A 23,997-nucleotide genomic window follows, 5' to 3' on the forward strand; every position below is an offset into this window, starting at 1 on the left:
TTCTATGTCAACACTGATTTTTGAGAAGGCTTTGGACATATTCAAAATAATATTTGAAATTTTCTTTTTAACATGGCTGAGATGATTGGCAAACGTTCCAGAGTTATTGGACATAGAGGTGGATTCACCACTGACAAATCAAAAGTATGACTGAATAGTCATTAATTCTTTAGGAAAGCAGGATGGAAGTGTGATCATGCCTTATGGGGAGAGTATTGTAATGAAGGTACAACTAGTTTGGCTTACTGTGCCTTTATACTGGTAGTGTTCCTCTTGATACCTGTAGCTACTGCTAATTTCAATATATAATAAGAAATAGTACTACAAAGGTAAACTAGTAAATATAACAGGATTATAACTGCATATCTATTAAAGACAAACAGGTAATAGATATTTGAAAATGTTAATTATATGTTGATAAGAACTATCACAACAGAAATACATTACCATTTCTAGATAATTACGTAAATTAGAGTATTTTAAGACTACATCAATATTTCTAGCCCTCAAGCACAAATGTTAACATCTAACTATTCGTCATATACTGTAAAAGTAGTGGATTGAAATTCATTTTATCTCTTTGAAGATGTTTCATGGGTACTATGTAAATACAAGGTATTTAGCTTCGGAATAATCTTGGAACAAGGGAATATTTTTCAAATCCAAATTACTTTATGAAAAATTTAGTTGTGTATTCACACATGGACAAAAGAATCTTTTGTAAACATTATAAAATTATAAAGTAACACTATTTTTGCTGTAGAAATTGTGTGAACACCGGCTTTTGAATATCCACTGTATATACTCAATTAAGGAATAAATATAATGCTCAATGTCAACCAATATTTATCCAAACTGATATACACATTTCAAATAAAACATTGTCAGACAGATTGTCAAACTGCCTCATATTATGTTTAGAGATTAATCAAATATGACTAAAATTAAAGCCCTCAGAAAGGCTGAGCAGTATCTTGAACCTGCTTTCACAACACACACACTCTTGAGTATAGAAGTGAAAAATTCAACATGAACATTTCACAGAACATATTTGAAGAATTCAGTTTGCTTTCCAGGGAAAAGGGAAAACCACACCTTTAAAGGTGCAAAAGTTGTAAAATGAAGCAGTCTGTACTTTGGTTTTGTTTGAAAATCACGTAAGCAAAATGAAAATAATAGAAAGTAATTACCCATGTCTTCCTTGTCTTCTAAGCTCATCTGGTAAAACAGCAATAGATTGGGTGCTAATGTGTATTGCTGCTTCCCAAGCAAACTCTGTCACCCTTAAACAGAAACTAGATTTAACCTACTGACTTGTGCAACTTTGAAGCAAACAAAAAAAACCAAGCAAAAAAACAGAGCAAGTCTCAATAATGTTACTTTAATTTGAAGTTCTGTCTTTCTTTCCTCTTCACTACTGCTGTCAGTGGAGCAAGTACAGCTTTGTTAATAGTTCCATTGCTCAGGGAATATGCCTCAATGCTTCCATAGAAAGATTAAGTATTAGAGTGTGATGTTAGTCTTCATGAAGTTATTTACCCATTGTCTTCGTCCTGAGGACCTCACTGCCATTGTCCAAGCTTGCTTGGCCCCGGCAGATGAACCTTAGGATTAAAGGGTGGGCTCAGTTCAGCGCAGGCTGTGTCTCACCTAAAAAATCCATTGCGCAGGCTGGAAAGGTAAAAAGACCTTTCCCCAAATCTTCGTTCGCGAAGATGGGCCATTATTATTATTATTATTGTGTTGAAAATGGCCCAAGGTACTACTGGGAGCCAGTTAAAGTTGTGGCTCCTTTATCGAGTGTATGGCACATAGGTCTTTGGCTGCTGGAAGTTTTGGAAGCTCTGATGGAAAAACCTTTTTCTTCTTTTTTTTTTCCCTTTAAAATTGCTATGTTAACTGTAGCCCTCAGAACAGCTGTATCACACTCCATTTTTTACCAGTCCATTTTTTCTACAAGCAATGTAAACTACCTCCCCACCCCCCCCCATTAAGTGTGGTTCAAATTCCTCTGTATTTCCCAGGAATAAGTACTGTCTTATCAAGCTATAATTTGTTTTCCACTTTACTGATAATCACTGTGTTAACGTCTCTTTCCTCTTGGACTCTGAGTTACAAAGAAAGTTAATGGTGATGTTTGTGTCTGCTCAGCTATACAAATATCACTTTAAACATCTCATATTTATTCATAAATCTAGAGTCAAGGAAGCAAACACCACTACTTTTATGGAAGGAATATCAAAGCTGCAAAGACAAGGTCAGATGTCAGGAAATGGTAAAATGCAAATTAAGTTAATCCTTATCTCTGCCTCTTCTGCTATGATCTTTTCATTATTTCTGCTCTGTAATTAAAATACTTACATATCTGTACAGTATTGGTACAAATATTTTGGCATAATTCTGAGAATAACGGTCTTTATACTCATGGCTAGGCTTCGTGAACAAAGATTTGGGAAAGATCTCTACCCACGTTTGTCACAAGCGCGCTGATGGCTAAAAAGGCCAACACGAGACAGGCATGTCTGGTTGCAAAAGGCACAGCAGAAAGACTCCTTAGGTGGTAAATTCTGCAAGGCACAATTCTTTCTGCGTTGTCTTTTCTCCTCCAGAGTGATCCCGCGTGCGTTCTCAAAGGCATCAGCAGCGTTATAGATGGTGTGCCTCCAAGCCTCCTGATTGGAGGCCAGAGTAGACCAGTTACGTTGATCAATATGGCCGAGGTTGGGATGTTGTTTCAGGGAGTCCTTGTATCTTCTCTTTGGGGCTCCTCTCATGTGGCAGCTGGTGGTAAGTTCACCATAAAGCAAGATCTTAGGGAGGCGGTGGTCCTTCATCCTTGGGATGTGCCCTGCCCAACGCAGTTGTGTTCTCAGCAACATGGCCTCAATACTTGTGTCTGCTGCTTGTTCTAGAACAGCTGTATTAGTCACATAATCTGATCAGTGGATGTTTAGGATTGTACGGAGGCAGCGTTGATGGAAGCGTTCTAGGAGACGCAGGTGGTGGTGGTAGATGACCCATGTTTCAGATCCATATAAAAGAGTAGACAGCACAATGGCTCTGTAGACACTGATCTTTGTACCTTTCTTCAAGTGTTTATTTCGCCAAACTCTTTTATGAAGCTTTCTGAAGGCACTATATGCCTTTGCCAATCTGTTGTCTATCTCTCCATCAATCTTACCATCTGAGGAGATGAGGCTGCCTAAGTAATTAAACTGCTGGACTGATTTGAGCTCTGATTGGCCAATAGTGATATGGGGATGATGGAAGACTTCCTGAGGTGCAGGTTCATAGGGAACTTCTGTTTTCTTTAAACTGACTTCCAGCCCAAAGAGCTCAGCAGCCTCTGCAAAACAGGATGTTAAACACTGCAGAGCTGCTTCTGTGTGAGCGACAAGGGCGGTGTCATCAGCATAAAGCAGCTCCTGGACAAGATGGTTTAAGGTCTTAGGTTGAAAAGGCTTCCATCAGTACGATATCAAATGTAGATACCTCCTGATCCTCGAGGTCTGCCGTGGCCCTTTGGAGCATCGTGCTGAAAAAGACTGTGAATAGGGTTGGTGCGAGAACGCAGCCTTGTTTCACACCATTAGTTATTAGAAAGGGCTCAGAAAGTGCATTGCCATAACTGACTTGGCCGTGTTGATCCTCATGGAGTGAGATGATCATTTGAAGGAACTTGGGGGGACAACCTAAGCATTCCAAAATCTGCCATAGACCTTTTCTGCTCACAGTTATCGAAAGCCTTGGTGAGGTCAACAAAGGTTACATAGAGACCTTTGTTCTGTTCCCTACACTTCTCTTGCAGTTGTCTGAGAACAAACACCATGTCTGTGTCACAGGTGGATCTGGACTGGCAGCACAAAGGAGAGTTGTTCCTAGCACGGTGGGCCCATGATGCCTCAGGCCATCAAGGCAGAGATGCCACCCATAAATGGGCACACGCCTGGGGCCAAGGGGGGGGGGGGGGGGGCCGTGCCGAGCGTATGTGGCCCCAACGGTCTTTATACTATAGTTAAGCTAACTGCAAAGACATATGGAATGAATATTCCATCCAGTCTTCCATTTTTTAAATGAATAGAATACATCTAATTAAGAGTTAATAGTTTCATAATAGTTGATCATCTTATTCCTCCATTGCAAGGGTGATACATAGGCAACAGGAATAAACCCATAAAATATTATTTATCCCTAAAATGAACCCTTGTTATGTATATAGATTAGAGTCCCTGTTGAAGCTGTGTCTGGCATAGAACAAGGGAATGGATAAAGAAAACCATTCTTCTCCTGACCCTGGGGCAGAGTTGGTTCAATTATGATTGAAACATAGATCAAGTCTCCAAAATAACTGCTTGAATTTATCTAGGTAGGACTAGCTTCCTAGTGTCCACTCCATTAGCCAAAGACTGCAACATTTTGGATTTCTGTACTTGGTCTTCTTCCCATGCTATATCATTACTAAGAGCAGTGGTTGAAGAAATACAAAAGATTCTTACAATACTGAGTAAAACTCAGGGTCAATAAATGTAAAGTAATCTGGATGGATGACAATTTCTTTTTGTTCATACCTCCATTCTTCTAGGCTCTAAACCAACTACTGCCACTCTGGAAAGTTTACAATCTAAACATTCAGTAGTAGTTAAAAAGATAAATTTAATTCTTAGGAAAGAAAGTGAAATCAAAGAGATCATAAACACAACACCAAGCAAATGCATTCCGAAACCATTTCTTGAGTACTTCACACAGCTTCAGTAATCCAGTTTCAAAATAGCCACAAGAAAACTAGAGAAGCTACAGAGGAGGCAAAATTTCCATAATTCCTATATCCTGAGAAAGAAAACAAAATAGAATAGGGTTAAGAAGACTAAACTGAGATGTGAGAATGTTATAATCCTGAAAGCCATGAAGATAATGAATAAGTTATTCTCTAGCTCTGATAAGCACAAGACATGGCCATGATAGAGTTCCCAGTGAAATTAGCAGACAACAAAGTGAAGAAAGGTTTTTTGTACCATGTGCAATGATAGAGTGGATTGTTTGTCACAAGAAGCCAAATGCATAAACAGTTTCTGAAAGGCTAGGCACACTGCTAAGGGGCAGGTCCCTCTCAACTGCAAAGCCTGACAGGCTTTATAAAGACTCCAACTCTAAATAATTAACACATAAGAAATTTTTCTAGGTTGGAAGGTATGCAAGGGAAATTGAATATATTTGCCTGGTATCTTCTGATCATTAAGTATGTGCAGGAAAACTTGGAACAAAAAATATTTTTGGTCATGCCATAGAATAATACATATCACAAATTAATGCAAGATGACTAAATTAGACCAACTTCAAACTTGTTTGCCAAGTTTGTAATATATAATAGTTTAGAATTTAAATTTCTCTTGTATGTAAGCAGAGAGATAAATAGAAGGCTATTTTGATAAGGTATTGAGTTAACCTAGTACCACATTTTAAGTTTGATAGTATAGAAAATAGACCATTTTCTTAACAATAAAATACAAAATACAGGATATAGAACATAAACCATAGGCTACAGAATGTAATATGCCATGCATGAATTTGAGGGTAGTTTCCTACGACTACACAATATTCATTGTCATAGAGTTAGGAAAACAGGACTGGAGAAGCTCTGAGAGTTCACACCTTTATATGAAAGCAGAGAAAATTATTTCTGTGCTCTTCCTCACAGATGTTTGCTTACCAATAGTGAGAACCCTCCAGAGATCTATTTCAGTGCCTTATTAGTACTGAGTGTTTTCCTGGCACCTAACCTAAATGCACCATTGCCATAATTTATTTTCATTGCTGTGTGTCTTATCTATGAGGCACAAGGAGAAAAGTTTATTCTTTTCATCCTTGCTGTCCACTGTCTCAAAAGAAAACAAATAGGAAGCATTTAGAAGGGCACAAAAAGTCTCTGCCAGAAGAAAAACAAAAAGCCTAGAGAAATGATCAGATGCAACTTTACTCTTTACATCTCTAAATCGCAGGGACCGTCATGCTTGAGCACTTCCTCTGTAATAGGCAGTTCTGGGAGGCAACAGAGCTACTCTTTTCCTCAGGAGAAACTCAGCAGTTAGGGTAGAAAATGCAGCTAAATGAGACTCATTGCTAAAGGTCCCTACTGTTTTGAGTAAAGCACTGGGGGCTGGCAAGCTTTTGTCTGTGGTAAAGATCATAGGGTTACACTCATCTATGAAAATTCAACCACTGGAAATAGAAAAAAAAACGCAATCAAACAACAAAACAAACTAAAACCAGCACTCAATTCTGGGTGCTGATTAGTCGTGGGTACAGATTAGTCATGATTAATGAGAGACTAATGAAGACTTGCTGTATGCTGCTATTTGGGCAAACACAAATTACTTCCTTTACTTACCCTTCACCCCACCCAAACAAGCCAGCTTAGACTTGTATAATACCCTCCTTCTGCACACTCACTTGAATTGAAGACAAAGACTAGATCACTATAAATTTTTTTTTTTAACACAGTAACCTCATTCCTAAAAGAGGGGCAGAGCAGTTTTACACAAGGGGTTCAAGAATATTTGTGGTTTACCTTTCCCTACCAGTGCAAATGTCAGACTCAGACCAGCTGCATGATGAGTGAGATTTCCAATACTCTCCATGCCCCTAAGAGGTGGCCATATAAAAGACAGCTGTGAGGTTTTGAATTGGAAGTAAATTTATATCTATATATATAGATATATGTAGATATACATATATGGATATATGCATATGGATGGATGTTGATACATATAACACAGACATACACTATATCTATATATGTATAGTGTATATGAGGAGAAGTTGGGCTATATTGGACATTCCTTGGTTTCAGCTCCTTCTTAGGGTATCAGGAAGTAAGATAGAGGTTAGTTTTCCTCGCTATTGGATCTCAGATGAGATTAGAAAATATTTATTTGCTAAATTGCTTATGCTAGGGCAGTTCTGTCAGATGAGGCGGGGTTGCAGGTGCTGATATGTCAAACATGGAGGTGTCTAGTGAGCACAAGCACACCATGTGTACAGTACAGTGTTCCCAACTCACCATTACATGTGATGGAGCCCCGCTGTCCTGGAGGTGACTGAACAACTGCCTGCCCAATGGAAACTGTGAATTAATTTCTTTTTTTTTTCTTTCAGTTGAAGCTTTTGCTTTACCTATTAAACTCTCTATCTCTAAACTCACAAGTTTTCACACTTTTGCCCTTACAACTCTCTCCTCCATCCCACTGGCAAGATGTTTCAATCATGTGTTAAACCATGACACCAGAAATGCCAGTCTTGTTACTACAGAGAGGGTTAACAATATTCCATATTTCTTTTGATATCTTGAAGTAGAGGCAAATAAAGGAATACAGAAGTAGGGAAAACTGAAAGAGCAAAATGTTTGCCCCATTTTATTTTAAAATATATTTATACGCATACATATTTATGCAAAGCTTATTGTTTGAATTTTTTCATATAATTATGTCTTACATTATAAAAAATATATAGATATAAGAAATGTTGCTAGCTGCAAGCTCCCTTTTCTGCTTCCTGGGAAACTTATAGTTCTGATCATTGACAATGTATTAACATAAATCTCAAAATAGACCTCTAGATCAGATTAGGTCATTTGAAAGGAATCTGAACATAGGGCTTCAGAAAAAAAATACTGATGAATAAAACTTGTTGTTCAAGTTACCTATTTCAGTCTTCAGAAAATCTTGGGAGCTCCTTGTAGATTTTAGGAGTTTCTTGGGAAAAAAAAGTTGAATGAGTTAATAAGGAACTGTGAGACTGATGACGGAAAAAGTTGGAGCAGCCTTGAGGAAATAGCATCTTTGTAAAACTTGGATTTTTTTTAGGACACAGTTGCTATCCCATATTCTGTTGCCAAAAATCTAAATTATATCTAATGCAGTAAGGGGTTTTTTTTGTTTATTTTTGTTGTTGGTGGTGGTGGCTTGATTTGGGTTGGGTTGGGTTTTTTTTGTGTGTGTTTTGTTTTGTGACTTTTTGTTGTTGTTGTTGTTGTTGTTGTGGGGGTGGGGTTTGTTTTTTTTTGTTTTTTTTTAATGGGCCTGTACAGCACGACATATTACAGTGAAGAGGACATTTCCTAAGTGACAATTGATTCTGAGTATAAACCAGCTGCAAATGGATGAGGAGTGGAGATATTTATGGGTTTTTTAAATCAGAAATCAGAGCAAACAGATCAGGAGGGTTTTGTTTGTTGTTTGTATTTTAGGGAAGAACTGGGGTTGATTTAGGAGACTTTGATCTAGGTCCGTTCTCTGAGCTGCTATTCTGGCAAAAATAGGAATTCCAAGGTATATGCCCTAGAAGAGATTTTGAGGTGGAAATACTATGAGGACATTTCTGCAGCCTATCTACCTATGTCTACCCTACATGAAAGCTGGAAAATCATAATCTGGATAGTTTAGATAATGGCTGAATATATGGCAGATGATTTTGAAACTTCCTGTCTAAGGGGAAAAACAAAACACAACCAAAGCAACAACTTTTCTCCTTGATCTGATTGTTTCTCTTTGCTTTCTCACCTTTGTACACAAAGAGCATGCATTTCAATGACTGGTTTTTTTGCAGATTTTTATCAGAAAATTCACCCTAAAGTATTTCCTCAATCGTCCCCCAAGTAAAAATGGTCCTAGTAAAAATAAGTCTAAATCTTACACAAGCATGTTGATAACTGATTAACCGTTTCCTCACAAAGCCAAGGCTGGCTTTCTGCTTGTTCTTTGCCTCTCAGTTCTGTTCTGAGAAAGCTAAATGATGCTGGGGCAGTACAATCACTTTTCTAACCAAGAGGACATGTCCCAAGCCCACAGCATCCATGTAACAGCCATCCTGTCTCTGGAGTTCAAGGTACCAGGTTTCATGAGATTCTTACCACACTCATAAGTGGCTAGACATCTTGTGGGAAGATAAGCGAAATCTATGGAATAGCGAGCAACCCTAGCAACAATAGAACAAGTTCCCTCTTTCCTTCTCTCTTTTGCTTTCCAACATATGTTGTCTTGTAGGCAAAGTGCATGCACTCATATTGGGAAGAAGCCTGGCCACAGAGATACCTAGAATGATTTTTCTGGTCCTTTTCTTGTTCCTGAAATTCAGAAACCCATTGGGATGTGTCTTGTATAGGGGAATCACTGTTACCTCTGTAAAAGTACATGACTACAAAAGTCAGTGGTCCAGGCTGGCTCAGGGCAGGGACTTTAGTGAGGACCAGGACTTCATCTTCATCAATATTACATCTTCTGAGAGCTAGAATCAGGCTATATACAATTTAAGACTGATCATCTTTACTGTCATCTAAGTAGGAAACACAGAGAATGCGGAAAATGCTATGTATTCTCAAGGTCCATTTCAAAAATACCATTGGCAAGCACATCACAGACAGTACAGATTAATACCAAATGCTTTCAATATAATGTTCCACAGGCCCATAGTCTGTATCTATAAGAACTTCATTAATTTTTTTCTTTTCCAAACATTTCCAATTATATCTATATCACATTAAATGATGCTGCTTAGATCTCTATACAGAAAGGAATCATGACCATATATTTATTGCTCCCAAAAATTAAAAAGGGTAAGATGAAATTCAGACCAAAATTATGCAAAAAAAATGTTGCTAAAAAAGCATATAATCATAATCAGGAAATGCTGTAATTGAGGCTTCTTAATAGTAGAGTAATGAAATAAACTCTAGAGAGAAAGCATAAAAAGCTTTATTTTATGATAGTGACATATCATCACTAGTTGGCGTGTGGAAGAAAAACTGGTTTAGTTGAATAAAACATGTTTTGTGCTTGTTGTTTATTATGGAAAAACAATAGAGGCATTGTGTTAGTGTTGCCTTCCCAAGTTCATGTTAACATGAAGTTTAAATTCTTATTTCTTTTAAATATGTTTGAAATGGCAACAAATAAAATGCAGAATATTAAATATGATTTCAATGTTTTTATGAAACCTCTATGAAAAATAAATTAATACAGAAAGAATAACAGATTACTTAAAAATTTCCTGTTAAGTACCAGATGTTTTTTGTGTACTGATTTCTAGAATTTAGTTCTACTTCCATGGTGTGAGATACTTTGAAAATGTTTTAGCCACTGCAGAAACTCTATGTTTAGAGATGAATCCATGAAATTGAATGAGACATTTGCTGCTGAATGAATACTGTCATTCATTCTGTGGTTGAAAGGAAAGGAAGGATCCAGCCACTCTCACCAAATACCTGTTTAGCCTTGGGAAATGTTGAACTCAGTATTCAATGTCACTTCTTCCAACTGAAATTCCCATGCCATTTTTTGCCCTTCATATTGACTTCAGCCCTGTGCGCTAAAATAGATGACATTTAGGAAAGAGCTTCCTTTTTTCCCCTATTTAAAAAAAAAAACAACGCAGCAATAAGCACAGTATCAGTCAACATCTCCTGGACCTCTAGCATAAGACTCAACTTTCTAACAGGATATCGTTCCCAATCTTAACCACCATAGGAGTTTAACTTGAGCTTGCAAACCCAGTTTGGTTGTCCTCCCTTTAGACACTATCTCTGTGATTTGATTCTCCAGAAGTCACTTTCCTTTTCCATTTCCCAACAGATAACAGAAGGCAGGATGTATCTTGGCTACATTAGATATGCATCCTAATGGAGATTTCTTTGTACTAATCTTAGCACGTGAAACCCAGGAACTTTCCCAATACATTGTTTGTCAGTCATAAGCACTGATCTGCAGATCATAAAATAAAAAATAAGTAAGATCACTGTGGTAAATATTGTAGAAACCTGGTTAATAGAAAGAGGACATGAGAAAGATTCTATAGCTCTGGTCTCACGCTAAAGCAGAGAAACTATCAGAAGGTCACTGTGTTTGTGAAGCTGCATTGTTTGATGTGAAGCTGTATTGTCTAAGAAACTGCATACGTGATAGAAAGAATAAAACTACAGGATGGGAAAAACAGTGAAAGTAGCTGAGTAACAAATATGTAACTATAGCCATGAGAAAGAAGCAGCATTTGCATAAATATGTCTTAGGTAATTAGAAGCCAATAATGAGCCTATGCTTGGAATATGTATGAGGCTAATTATGAACCTTTATAAGCACGAAGCTTACAGCAATAAAGTTGGATTAGTCATGATCAATACTGTGGTCGTGTGATACTTTCCCGTCGTCCACAACAGATCACTCCGAAGGAAATGATGACTTTAGCTCTGTCTGTGTGCACTTAGGGTTTTGGTATATAAACTTCTCACCTGCGAAAATTTTATTTTGATTTTGCATGTGTATGTATATTGGTATGTACATGGATATCTTATGTGTATATATTTGTCTTATAAAAGCTATACACGTAGTAGTCCAGTCAGCAGCAAAATCTATCCCAAAGAACGAAAAAAGGCCATTTTAAGATTTTGAGATATATTTTTGCTCCACACTGTATTTTTAAGGTTGAGGAAAAAAAAAATTATTGTTAATTTACACATAATAGCCCAAGCTCTTGGACTAAGGAGGGATACAGGAGCAGTTTGAAATGTGGACAATTTGGAGTTAGATTTTATGTAGGTACTAGAACCTTTTTCATTTTTCCTTACTTTCTAGCTCAGTGCCTGGCTCACTAACTTGTCTTGCTCCCTATTGCTTAGATGTTTGAAATGGTTTGTTGTATTTTTTTTAAGTGTTTACATTTTACTTCAAAAATACTTCAGGAAAACATGCTGATGAACTACTCTACTACTAGAATACCAGTTTCAGAAAGAAATAATGCAAACCCTTTCATCTTTTTTTCATAAATGATGGGGTTATCTTCCATTTATATCACAATGTCTTTGGTTTGGTTTCCATGCAGATTGATGGGGTTTCATGCAGATTGGCATGATTTATTGACAGCTGTTGATAACTCCCTTACAAAATGGGTAGTGTTGGGATACACTGCAATATCTGATCTAGAAGCTTCTTGTGCATTTCCTCTTCATTCCTGATTATGACAGTGTTATATATTCTTGTTCTAAATTTGTATTACATTAAAGATGATTTTCTTACATATGACATCCCAAGCAACCAGTCTGAGCTATTTTTTATGAATTCCTAACATGAAAAGTCAGCCATGCTTGAAAAAAATATAAAAATATTATTTATTTGAGCTCGAAAAAGATCATTGTGAGGTAGATATGATTGTGCCATTAATTTAATTTTTAATTCTGAAAAAACGACTTTTGATTATTGTCAAATGGCAATATTATTGACACATTCAGCTTGATTAGATGATCTTTTAATAAGGATGGTATGATTATTTTTCCTTAATATTATATAAGTCTATTGGATATCTCATAGGATACAAAAATGTGGAACTTTTTAAGTCCCACTTTTAGGTGGGACTTATATTTTATTATTTGCTTTTGTAAATAATAGAATTTAACCTCTCACTATCTTAAAATTTCTTTATCTGTTTTTCTTTATCCTTCCTGATAGCCACAATCTTTATCTTCTCATTTAAGCCAGCCAAAATTTGCACATTAGGTTTCAGTTCTCAATCTTATTATGATAGGAAACTCTGCACATGCTGTGTTTTCACACCCTTACAAAATATACTGTAGAAAAGTTTGTGAGAAAGTAAATAAAGAAGTTGCAATTCCTTTAAAAAACAGGTGTATCAGGACAAACAACATTTTATTCAATATTACTTTCATTTGAATTCATAATGAAAGTAAGCGATTCTTGGTATTGCTCGTCTAACCTGTCTGCATAATTTAACCTGTAGATAAAGCCTTAGATATTATCTAAGATTTTTTTATAAAGTATAGCCAGTACGCCTTATTATATAAAATTTTACAACATAAAATGTTGGAAAAATATTAAAAATCTCACAATGTCAATGTCAACGACTGAAAAAAATTGAAAAATAATGCAAGATTTTGTCATCTTACTGTTGTCACAAGTTCACAAATCTTTATAGTTTCTTCAATATGTTTAATCTAATGTAATGATGTAAAACTGAAAGCACTCAAAAGTGCTCTCTTGGGACTCATGCTAAGCCCTTTTTCTTTTTCCTTTTTCATCATTCAGTCTTTCTGAAGCTCCTGGGACAACCACTTTAAAACAATCTGTGGTGGTATGATTTATATTTATATATCTAATGAAGCCTATTTTAAAATAATTATCCTGATTTAATTTAAATAACTCCCTATCTGCTATCCTGCTAGGGATGGTCAAGGGAAATTGCTGTATACTTTACTTTATTAATTGTACATCTATGTTGGTTAAAACACACAATAACATTTCTTGGCAACAGTAGGCTTATCTCTTTTGCATCTAAGTTCATCTCTCAGTATATTTTATCACTTCTTCTACCCAGTGACAAATAAACAAACTGCCTAAGTACTGTTCAAAAACAAAGGATTACATTTGCAAGTGATGGAAGTAAGAAAAATTTGCAGTGGTGTATTGTTCTGGTTGAGATGGAGTTCACTTCCCCATAGCAGCCCTCGCAGTGCTGTGCTTCACATTGATAGCTAGAAAGGTGTTGGTAACACACCAGTGTTTTGGCTACTGCTGAGCAGCACTGGTAAAGCATTGGCACTGTCTCTCAACATTCCCTCCCCATCAAGGGGCTGGGGGTAGGTAAGATCCTGGGAGGGGCCAGAACTAGGCCAGCTGACCCAAGTTAACCAGAGAGATATTCCATACCATATGACAGCTCAGATATAACAGCTAAGGAAAGGAGGAGGAAGGGGACACATTTGTTATTTACAATGTTTGCCTTCTGCAGCAACCCCTACATGTGCTGAAGCCCTGCTTCCTGGGAAGTGGTCAGATACCATTTGCTAACGTGAGCAGAGAATAAACCTTTTTTTTTTTTAATCTTTGCTTATGCATGTACAAACTTTCGCTTTTGGGCTTTTACTTTATCTCAACCTACAACTTGTTTTCCATCTTATTCTCTCTCCCCTGTCCGGCTAGGAAGGGGAGTGTAGAGTGGCTTGGTGGGCACCTGGCATCCAGCTAAGGTCAACCCACCACAAGTTGTTCAGAACTGTATGCAAAAGGATTACAGAAGGAAATCAGGCTAGGAAAAATATAATACCAGAAAAGTTTAGTTAGCGACAGAATGCAGAAATAATTATTCACAGAGATAAGAAAGTAGAAAAATTTTGCTAGAGACAACCAGATCCTTAACCAATTTTCTTGGCTTATGGTAACTGAACCGGCATAGTATTATGAGGTGGTTTTGGCTACCCGGATACAGCTGGGTGTTAGTATACACAGATACATATATATGACTAGGACCACTCCATGTTCCACAGATTAGTCATTTCTAGAAGGATAAAACACAGGTTCCATTAGGCATTGTAAATGCTAGGAAAGACAATCAAAGAATCTAGAAGAAGAAATAATTTTAACTGTGTGAAGGAAAGGTATCACAGGATACATCATGAACCAGACAGCGCTCTTCAGTCTGTGCAATGGATCTGCTCTTCTTTCATTAAACATCTACTATGATTTTGCTGCTGCTTCACAGTACTTATCACACATTTGGCATTAAGCAGTCTAATAAATACAGGAAAAAGGTATGTTAGAAATTACAAACAGTTAATAATAGGAATGGAAGTCCTGAAAACACTTAAATATTAGTATCTTCAGACATCATTTCATCTCTAAGATTAGATGTTATTATCACTCACTGAATGTCAGTAGTAAACCACCTAAGGAGTTATTACATTTCAATGTCTTTACTAGAAAACTTCAATACTACAAGAGAAATTTAAAAAAAAAAGATAGATCAGGAAAGTTTCACTCTTTAAGTAAATCTTACTTAGGGCTTGTTAAATATATAGAATCAAAATGGCTTTATTTCTGAAATATGGTGTTCCATGGATCCATTTTTCAGTGGAGTTGGAATTAAAGACATGAAGTTTGACTCTTTTGTTAGTGTAATTTGGTTTATATACAATAACACATAAACAGACACCTCCACTAGATATCCTTACTGTCCAGTCAAAAGAAAAACATAAAAATCCTTCCAGTATTTCAAATACGTTTTTACTGTGGAATTGTTTTGGCTGATCAAATTTAGCACTGATAGGAAGGTGAGTGGCATGGCTTTTACGAACTTAAGGAACAAGTGTGAAGCCATCATGGAATGACATTATTTGCAAAATTAAATCCGTGCAAAGGCTCTATGCATGTGATGTTGGAAATGACAACAGTGTGCATACGTGTGACCAATGGCAAATTACATCAGAAACTTTTTCACATGCAATTCCAAGTGAAAAGCTATTATAATCTGAAAAGATGCAAAAATGTTTCATAATTTGGAGCAATGATAACATAGAGTGATCCTCATAATGAAAACCATCTCTGCTGTGCCAGACTCTGCTCAGAAAGACTGTATAAACATCTACATAGGTCTAATATAAGCGGGATTGTGAACAGAGGAATGCTTTTTGTGTTTTTACAGTTGCTCAGGTAAATTTGCTGTGGTCACCCAAAAGAAAATGCCTGACTGAGTTCAACTCATTGACTCTCTTAGATCTTTTTGCTTCATATAGGCAGAGATGCCAAAGAGAGAATAGATGCATATCTCAGTGAATAAAAATGGTGTTTGCTTTGTTAGGAATGGCAAACAAAGCAAGATATGTTGGCAGCAGCAACAAATGTATACAGAGATACTACAGATTTTTAAATGGAAGGCTGGATGGGCCAGCACAGTCATTTGTACAAATATCTTACCTTAACTTATCCTTTGCCTCACACACCTTTGCTAACCTCCTCCTAAAAGCAGGAGTGTTACTTACATGGCAACTCACTGGTATTTAGAGACAGTTGGTCACATCAGCAATCTCTTCTGCTCAAATCCTGTGAAACAGCTCCCAGATGAAGTTTACTGGGAGGACTTATACAGAAGTGGCTTTTGCCAAAACTCCTCTGATATCAACACTAATCCAACAACAAACAGTGAAACATTTCTTCTAAGACTCAATATTTGCTGACCAAAAACCATACCTGTCTAATACAGTGACAGTTTTCTTGAGAGAGATTATATTGAAGAAAGGGGATAAGAGTAATAACTCAGGTCATTAATTCCTGTAACTACTTCTTGAAATCTATTTTAAAGAAAAAATAGAGTTGTTAAAAGTTAGACTACCACACTTTACAGATTTGTTTAACTTAAATATTAGTATCTTCTTCTAGTTCAACAACTAGAGTGCTTTCAATTCAAGACCTTTTAAGATTTAATAGCAGTAGTAAATACAAGGTGCTAGTAATTATTATTTTTAAGGCAAGAAAAGCTCAGCAGAAATAGATATCAAAGACAAATATACAGTAATGTTTGAAACACTAGGAAACAGCCTGGAAAGACAGGAGAGAATTTAAAGCATGAATGATGGTGCATAATTATGTAAATGAATTTGAAGGTAAGTTACATGTAAAACTAACAATGACTTATAATTGAAGAAATATATGATTAAGAGTTAACATTTGCTCTGTGTTGTTTGGAATACTATAGAGAGCCCTGGGTATCTCCATGCCATTAAGATATTGGCAAATCAGAGGGCATGCAGAAAACAGCAGCAAAAATAGTCAGGAAAGAAAAACTGACTTTGAGAAAGGATTGACTCATCAGGAAGCAAGTATTTAGAGTGCATAATTAAGTGTGCAGCCAGTTCCTGCAGTGAAATCTATTTTTAACCTCTTAGAAATTTAGGTAGAAAAACAATCTGTGTATGAAAATAAACACAACTCATCTGAAGATCACTGAATGTTTTCCTTTCCTTTTTTTTTTTTTTCCAATCTCAGGAAATAATTTTTTACACTCCAGGTCATTCACTTAGATGAACATTATATTACAGTTCTCAGCTGCTGTCTTATGTGATCCTGTTGTTTTTAACAGTCACAATCAAGCAGTATATTAAAGGCTTGGTAGGACTGCTGGTGACAACCTCTGTATTGGCTTTGCTAATGCTTCCTATTTTGAAGATTCACTGACACTTTTTTTAGCAGCTTGGGCACATTCAAGTTTTATTATCAGACTTCAATAAGAGAAAAAATAAGTCAGGGAAATGCCTTTTCCTTGTTTCAGGAAATCAGTTATCAATGACAAAGTCAGAAAACATTAAAAATTCAAGTTCTACAGTAAAATGATGACAGTGTATCGCAGTGGAAAATGGATAATCAACAGAGTTTCTCCCACTCTGGTACTCGTGTTTGCCTGGAAAAAGGAACTTCTTCAAGTTGTCCTTGCTATGCAAAAATGATAGAGATGCAGGAAAGAGGTCACGGAAACAGTGATCTGAAGTTGACATTTGAAAAATCTGTGATAGATCATGTCCACCTAATATTGCATTGGGAACTTGCTACAGGAACACTTAAGAGAGTTTGTGTTCACCTTGTTCTTTAGTTCTTATCGAAACAAAAGCTACCCCCAAAAATCTAGAAAATTACAAGTTTTGGCTTTCTATTTTAAAAGGACTAGGTTTCAAAATGTCTGCTTCGAAAGGGATTTCTCCATTGACTTTGCAGAGTCATGGGTATTTATATTCCTCCTAGGCATACCTATGTATTCCTTCTACACACCTACACTATATATGGTAAATCAGAATTAAAAACAAAGCCTCTTACTTACTGGCCTATTGCATTCTGTAGGTCCTAAGCAAGAGACTTTTATCATCAATGCATGAGATACAGACATTGTACAGAGGATTGTACAGAGGATTTAACAGGTGGCCTAAGTAAGATGGCCTGAAGCACAAGGGTGAGAAAATTGAAGGTCTTCACTAACTTTCTGGGCAACATACCTTTCTGCTTCCAAATCCAGTGACAGTACTGACCATGAAATTAGGGGAAAAAGATATGCTTGCCAGATGTTTACAAGAATGTGATGAGTTATAATTACCCTTGAGTCTTAGGCTTTTGCTCTGTTGCTGTGCTGGCCAGAAGGCTCTGGTAAATACTCCTAAGGGAGTACAGTCATCAGAGAACTAGTCTCCATATTAGCAATATGCAAAGAGATTCACCCAGTCCACTTTAGGAGCACTTTTTCTTATTTTGTGATCTATGTAAAGAATAAAGTCTGACCATACTGACCATTACTCCTTCAGACATGAACTACCATGCTTATCAGGTCACTGCATACTGACAGTTAACTGGCAAAATTAAAGAATAAAATAATATTTTCCCTACTTAAAAACAAAAAAAAACCAAACAGAAAAACCCCACTGAATAAATAAACAAATAAACAAAAAACCAAACTAGATTATTGTAAATAGCAAGAACTTTCTTTGGTTTCTTCTAGCACAGTTAGTGCTTCTAACACTTCACAAAGATTGTGACTCAGTGTTTCACTTCCTTTAAGACATGCCCTTCGTGCCTGCAACATTTCTTGGACTTATTTTTTTGTACTATATGTGTTTCCAAAGATGGATGTTCTTTCTCTCTGAGTAGGAAATGTACAATAAATGGACAGAACTGAGTTGCTGTATACATTTTTAAATTTCCAAGCTATGGTGTCCATTCATATTTATTTCCTCTTTCATGATTGTTTGTTTACAGTTCTTGCTGATCAGGCACTTGGATGTCACATGGTGTAATATAAAACTATATTCTTTTCTTCTCACTCTTCTTCCATGTCTCCTGCATTGCTTAATTTCCACATTTTATTAGAACGGCAAGATCTATTCTCTAGTGTATAAATATCTACCATGATATATTGATAATACTGAAAATAGAGATACAAGGTTACATTATAATGTTAATTTATTTTTTTTAAAGGACAGGAAACTCAAAGTCAGCTCTGAAACTCCACCCTCAATTTGCAAAATGTGTATAGGTATTCCTGCCTATATCACATATTAGACTACCCACTGGTATGGGATTGCACTACTTGAACATAAAATAGCAACAACCAAGTTTTGACTGCAAAAGACGTTATTTATCATTGATGGCAGACTTAAAATGGCCAGTCAGACTTTTATGAAAAGACAATAAAATACAGACAATTCTTGAGCCAAGGCTTTAAAAATGAGTTTAAGATCCAGATAACCGAATGCTAAATTGAAAAGAATAATAGACTGTTAAACAAGCCAGTGATTTAAACTTAAATGATATTCCTTTTTTTAAAAAACCCCACTCCCAAAAATATTTTTTCCTATGCAATATTAGTGAGGTTTCTTTTTTATCAGACACAAAAAATGTTCCAACATTTCTTGATGTTTTCCATGTTTTGTTTGGTTTTTTTTTTTTAAACTGAACCCATGTTTCTAAGTATTGTCTCTTGCAATACAATATTTTCAGAAAAATGCCTGCTAGAAAGTTTAGACATGGTAGTTCAACTGTAAGCTTCTGGGGATATCCATGTTGTATTATGTTTGGCTTAGATTGAGCAACTCCTGCTAGATTCAGCAAAAATAAAGCACAATGACCTGTTCAGCTGGACACTTCAGCAGCTGGTCTATAACTTAAGGAGAGTTTTCCTTTACGCTTTCTAAACTGTCCTGGGGATTGAATAGACAACACATAAAAATATGACAGGAAGATGATGGATTATGGGTCATAAGTCTCATTTCAGCCATACAAATAAAACATCATGCTTGTGTGTTATGATAATACATTTAATGGACAGAAATTAGCAGATGTTGATTGCATTCTAGTGTGCAGAGCATACCAAAAATCACAGAGGAATGTTTAAGAGATTGTAAAGAGACTGTAACATTGGATGCCTGTAAAGCAGAGCTAAAGTAGCAAAACCACAGGAAAGCCAGTTTGGTAGTTGTCTGGCTTTGGTTTAATCATTCCTCTCTGCCAAATGCAGTCATTAAAGTGTAACAACAATTATATGCTTTTTCTGCCCCTTCCTAAGCAATACTTTATAGTTGTCAAAACATAAGGTTGTGGCAGACTCTTCTTAAAATAAAACTTCAAGACAAACTTAGGAAAAAAAGTATGAATGAAAGTTTGTAGTCCAGTGCCATTCAGAATTCTATTAATTATCCAATATAACATGTAAAAGCACTAAGATTTGGCCTTGCTCAGTTACAGCCTGGAACAAGCTTTTATACATAATGCATATATCCACACAAAGAGAAATGAAGCTTCATAACAAAACTAGTTCTTTTATATATTTGGATGCAAAAGCTAGACTTCATTAAAAGAAAGATTTGTGTGTACAGAATGTGTTGAAAACCTCCTTAACCCTTTTTCCAGGCAGGTAACATTCATTTTCAGGAACCTATGAATCTGTCAATTTTAGAACTCTACCAACATTCACTGAATTTTAAAACTCCTTGTTTCCATACGAAGCCATGTGCAGTAAATTTTGTCCTTGGCCAAACACAGACTTAGTAACAAAACTAATGGGTGTGTTCTCTGTTTTCATTAACAAATTGACAATATTTGCATATAAGCTTTTTCTTTACTGTTTGGCCTCTTCTCAATCATATACAAGCACATCTCTATAAGCATTATCTGCCAGAGATTCCTTTAAAAGTGGATTTAGAAATGTATTCCAATTAAATCAGATAGTCATGAGCTAATGTATGTAGCAAATATTGCTTTGTAGATGTACATATTATGTTGAATATGCATGTATTTTAATAGAAATACAGGAATTCTAAGCAAAAATGTACAAATTATTGTAATGTAGAATTAAGAATCTATGTGTCTGTGCTGTTGATTTCATCACAATGCCTGCCTCATAGTGGATGGTAGCCCACACCAGGGTGTGTGCTCAGGTGTTGGCAGCCTAGGTTAGATTTGCTCTTGTTCCAATCTTTTTTTTTTTCATGGCCATGGCTATTGTAGGCTTGACTTACGGTGGAAGAGAGGCACTTAGCATTGCAAAAGGCCTATTTGCTGGTTTTGCAACATGATTTAAAACAGAAACCATAGAAGCAAGATGGCAATTGTCCATTTCCATTAGTTTTTATACCTTCTTTCAATGGTAGATCAGCATGAAGGGAATTCCTCAAAGTGTTAAGTATAACAAGGCCACTATGTAGTTACTAACAGTAGAGACTTACCTTAATTATAATTTTCACATTTTTTATTTAGTTTTTTTGCAAGAAATATCTGAATCAAAGAAAAACTCAAATAATCACTTTTGATGTATACATTTTATTTTCAGATGTCAATTTGAATCTTCTCTCAATGTCCCCAGTGAAACAATTTTGTGGAAGGTATCAGGACGTGATATTGCAGTATTTGAGACAGCAGTCAAAAGGAAGATGTGAGCATATCAGGTCTCACTATATTCCTTCCATACTTTGGGATTACCACAGATATTTTGTGGTATTTTACCACAGATATTTTGTGGCACTTTAGGTATTTCAAGTATCTGCAAATTGTACCATCTATTATAAAATGATCTGATAAAGCTGGAAAGATTGCAGTTTTCTTTGGATCTGAATGGTGACTATGGGACTTTGTGCAATGTTCTTCCATTTGCAGTCTTAGCTTGTATTGCAATCATCATATTTTTCTATTATCTACAAAATTATTGGCACCGTGGAGGGTCTGGATAGGAATTTGTTGTTCATTTCCTTTTTCAATACAAGTACAGAAACCTATCAAATGAAATTCAGAGGAGCCATGTTCAAAACACGCAAAGGGATGTGCAATAACAGAGAGATCTGTGGAACATCTTGCCAAAGGAAATTGAGGGTACTGAAGGATTACAAATTCCAAGGACAGTAGATCAGTCTCATGGAAGAAGTGTGTTGAGGATTACTAATAGAGAGAAATCATATTCAACTCAGCGTGCCTCCTGAGCTGCAAGTAAACAGGGGCTTGAAGTCTATTCAGATGAAATAACATTTTTTTGTCTCTGTTCCTGCTACTGTGAATAGTATTTGTTGAGAACACATATTTTTGTCATCACTGGAGAAAGAACTCTGCTTCAGATGGACTTCTACTCTGATTTTGTACAGCCATTCTTTAAACAATTCTCTGTTTTCATTTTGACCGAGACTACTTCCTCAATGCGCTACTATTTTCTGCTATGGAATGATCAATTCATAGGAGAAGGTTTTTTCAGTTCCCAGAATTTCTTGTTCATCATGTTAAGAAGTTAATGTGTATGGTTTGCCGTTCTTTAGAGAATTTCCAAACACTGTAAGATCTTATGAGAGGCAATGAAATGAGGTATATTCAGATTGGTGCTTTGTGCATCTATCCATAATAACTTTTTCCAGATTTGTTGCTGATGCATCTGCTTTGAAGTAATTATTTCACAGAAGAAAAATGATGTAAAATAAACAAACTTTGTACTATGTAAATAAAATCTGTCTGCAAATACAATTGTGACATTTTAATGATCTATTAGTTTTAGGTATTTTGTACTATGCTATAAATGGTAATTTTTAAATTTTTTGGTTTTGCATGCTTTTCAAAGATTAAAATTATTAGAGCTCTGTTTAAACCCCATGGATTAAGAACTAAAGAAGGAAAAATCTATTAAATGTCATAAGCATTCAAAATCTTCCCTAGATTTTAATTTCTTATTTTGAGTAATTTCTACTATGGAAGTCAGACCCAATGACATGCACTATGCTCTATCTCACAGTTGACAATATAGTGCCATCAAAATCATAATTGTTAAAAAAAAGAAAGATTAAACATCTTACTCTACAAGTAATACGTAATGTCATATACCTATTACTGAGAAGGCCCATCTTCTGTGACCAAAGAGAATAACCTGATTTGAACTAGAAGAATTGAATAGAATTGTTAAACAATCCTTTGCATTTTAAGCAACATTTAATTAGAAACACACTTTAACCACCAAAATGATAAAAATCCAAGAGATTAAAATTTGAGTGTCAATTATCATAAAATTCATCATTGTAATTCTTATTAAAACTCAGTGTTTAGATAGGTAATGATTTTATAATATGGCAATTTGCATAAGGAGCCCTGAGATGGCTTATTATTTCGATCCTACACAATTACAATTCTAGCTCCATACATCAGAGCTCTTAGCAATGTAAAATCACTGTGCTAATTAATAAGCCATTTACTGACTGCAGCTAGTTATGGTGGTCCTGCAGCTGACCTTACGGAAGATGAGCCATCTCTGAAGTGCCTGTGTGTAACTACAAACATAATGATGTGCCAGGAGGGAATCATTAAAAATAATTTACACAAGCCTTCATTTACAAGATCTTTTGATAGCATGCTTCCCCGGTGTTTAGATCCACAGTGCAACCCCTACCATTTGGAAAGTGCCAAGCAGGAGAGTGAACGAGGATACCTAAGTGGTTAATTAAGAGCCATTCGGACGCCACAAGAGCCTCCTGAAAAATCCCTCTGATGTCTGCTGTGTCAAATGTCTCTCACAGGCAAAACCACAAGAGGTAGCTGCCATAGCAGGCTAATTATTGGGGACCAGGAGCAGCTGAGAATGGCCTGTCACTGAGGCTTGCTGTGAGCACCCAAGCCCAGAACTGAGCAAAGCAGCTTTTGTGTCACTGGGCTTGAGAGAAACAGTGGAAACTAGGCACTGTGATTATCAGAGGTGATTGCATAAGCCATAAAACTGTGCAGTTGTAGATGAAATTATTCACTTGTGCTGTTTGATGCATTTTGTAACTTTTACACTTTAACATTATTCCACCTCCAACATGTGTTTTTTTATGACTTGCATTTTGAATGCCTTAAAGAAAACAATTACTTATAAAGGCCTTATAAGGATGAACAAAGATTTCAAAAACATCAAAGATAAATTTTATGACATAAAGATAACTTCAAACTACATAAAGAGAACCAAAAAAACACATTCAATCACACTACAGCATGAGACTACAGGAGAAAATAGGCACATACACACAAAACAGTCTTCTAATTTCAGTACAGTCAGAACAACTAACAAGACTAAAAGAATATGCCACTGCCTTCCTCACAGCAGCTAGATATGAACATCATAAAAACATGCAGCTCATGATTTATTTCCTTCAGCCAAGTTCCTGTAAGGTGGAGGAAGAGAGCTGTT

General features: G+C 36.1%; 1 long non-coding RNA gene across 1 annotated transcript; it reads left to right on the top strand.

Moving 5' to 3' along the window:
- Positions 1–20,701: 20,701 nt before the first annotated feature.
- On the top strand, positions 20,702–23,495 carry LOC113965030. The gene is made up of 3 exons (XR_003533407.1): positions 20,702–20,758; positions 21,136–21,237; positions 23,201–23,495. It is a non-coding gene; the product is annotated as an uncharacterized LOC113965030 (long non-coding RNA).
- The last annotated feature ends 502 nt before the right edge of the window (positions 23,496–23,997 follow it).

This window comes from Neopelma chrysocephalum, unplaced genomic scaffold (assembly GCF_003984885.1).
Source record: "Neopelma chrysocephalum unplaced genomic scaffold, ASM398488v2 Primary Assembly neopelma1_22b, whole genome shotgun sequence".
In the NCBI taxonomy this organism is placed as follows: Eukaryota; Metazoa; Chordata; class Aves; order Passeriformes; family Pipridae; genus Neopelma; species Neopelma chrysocephalum.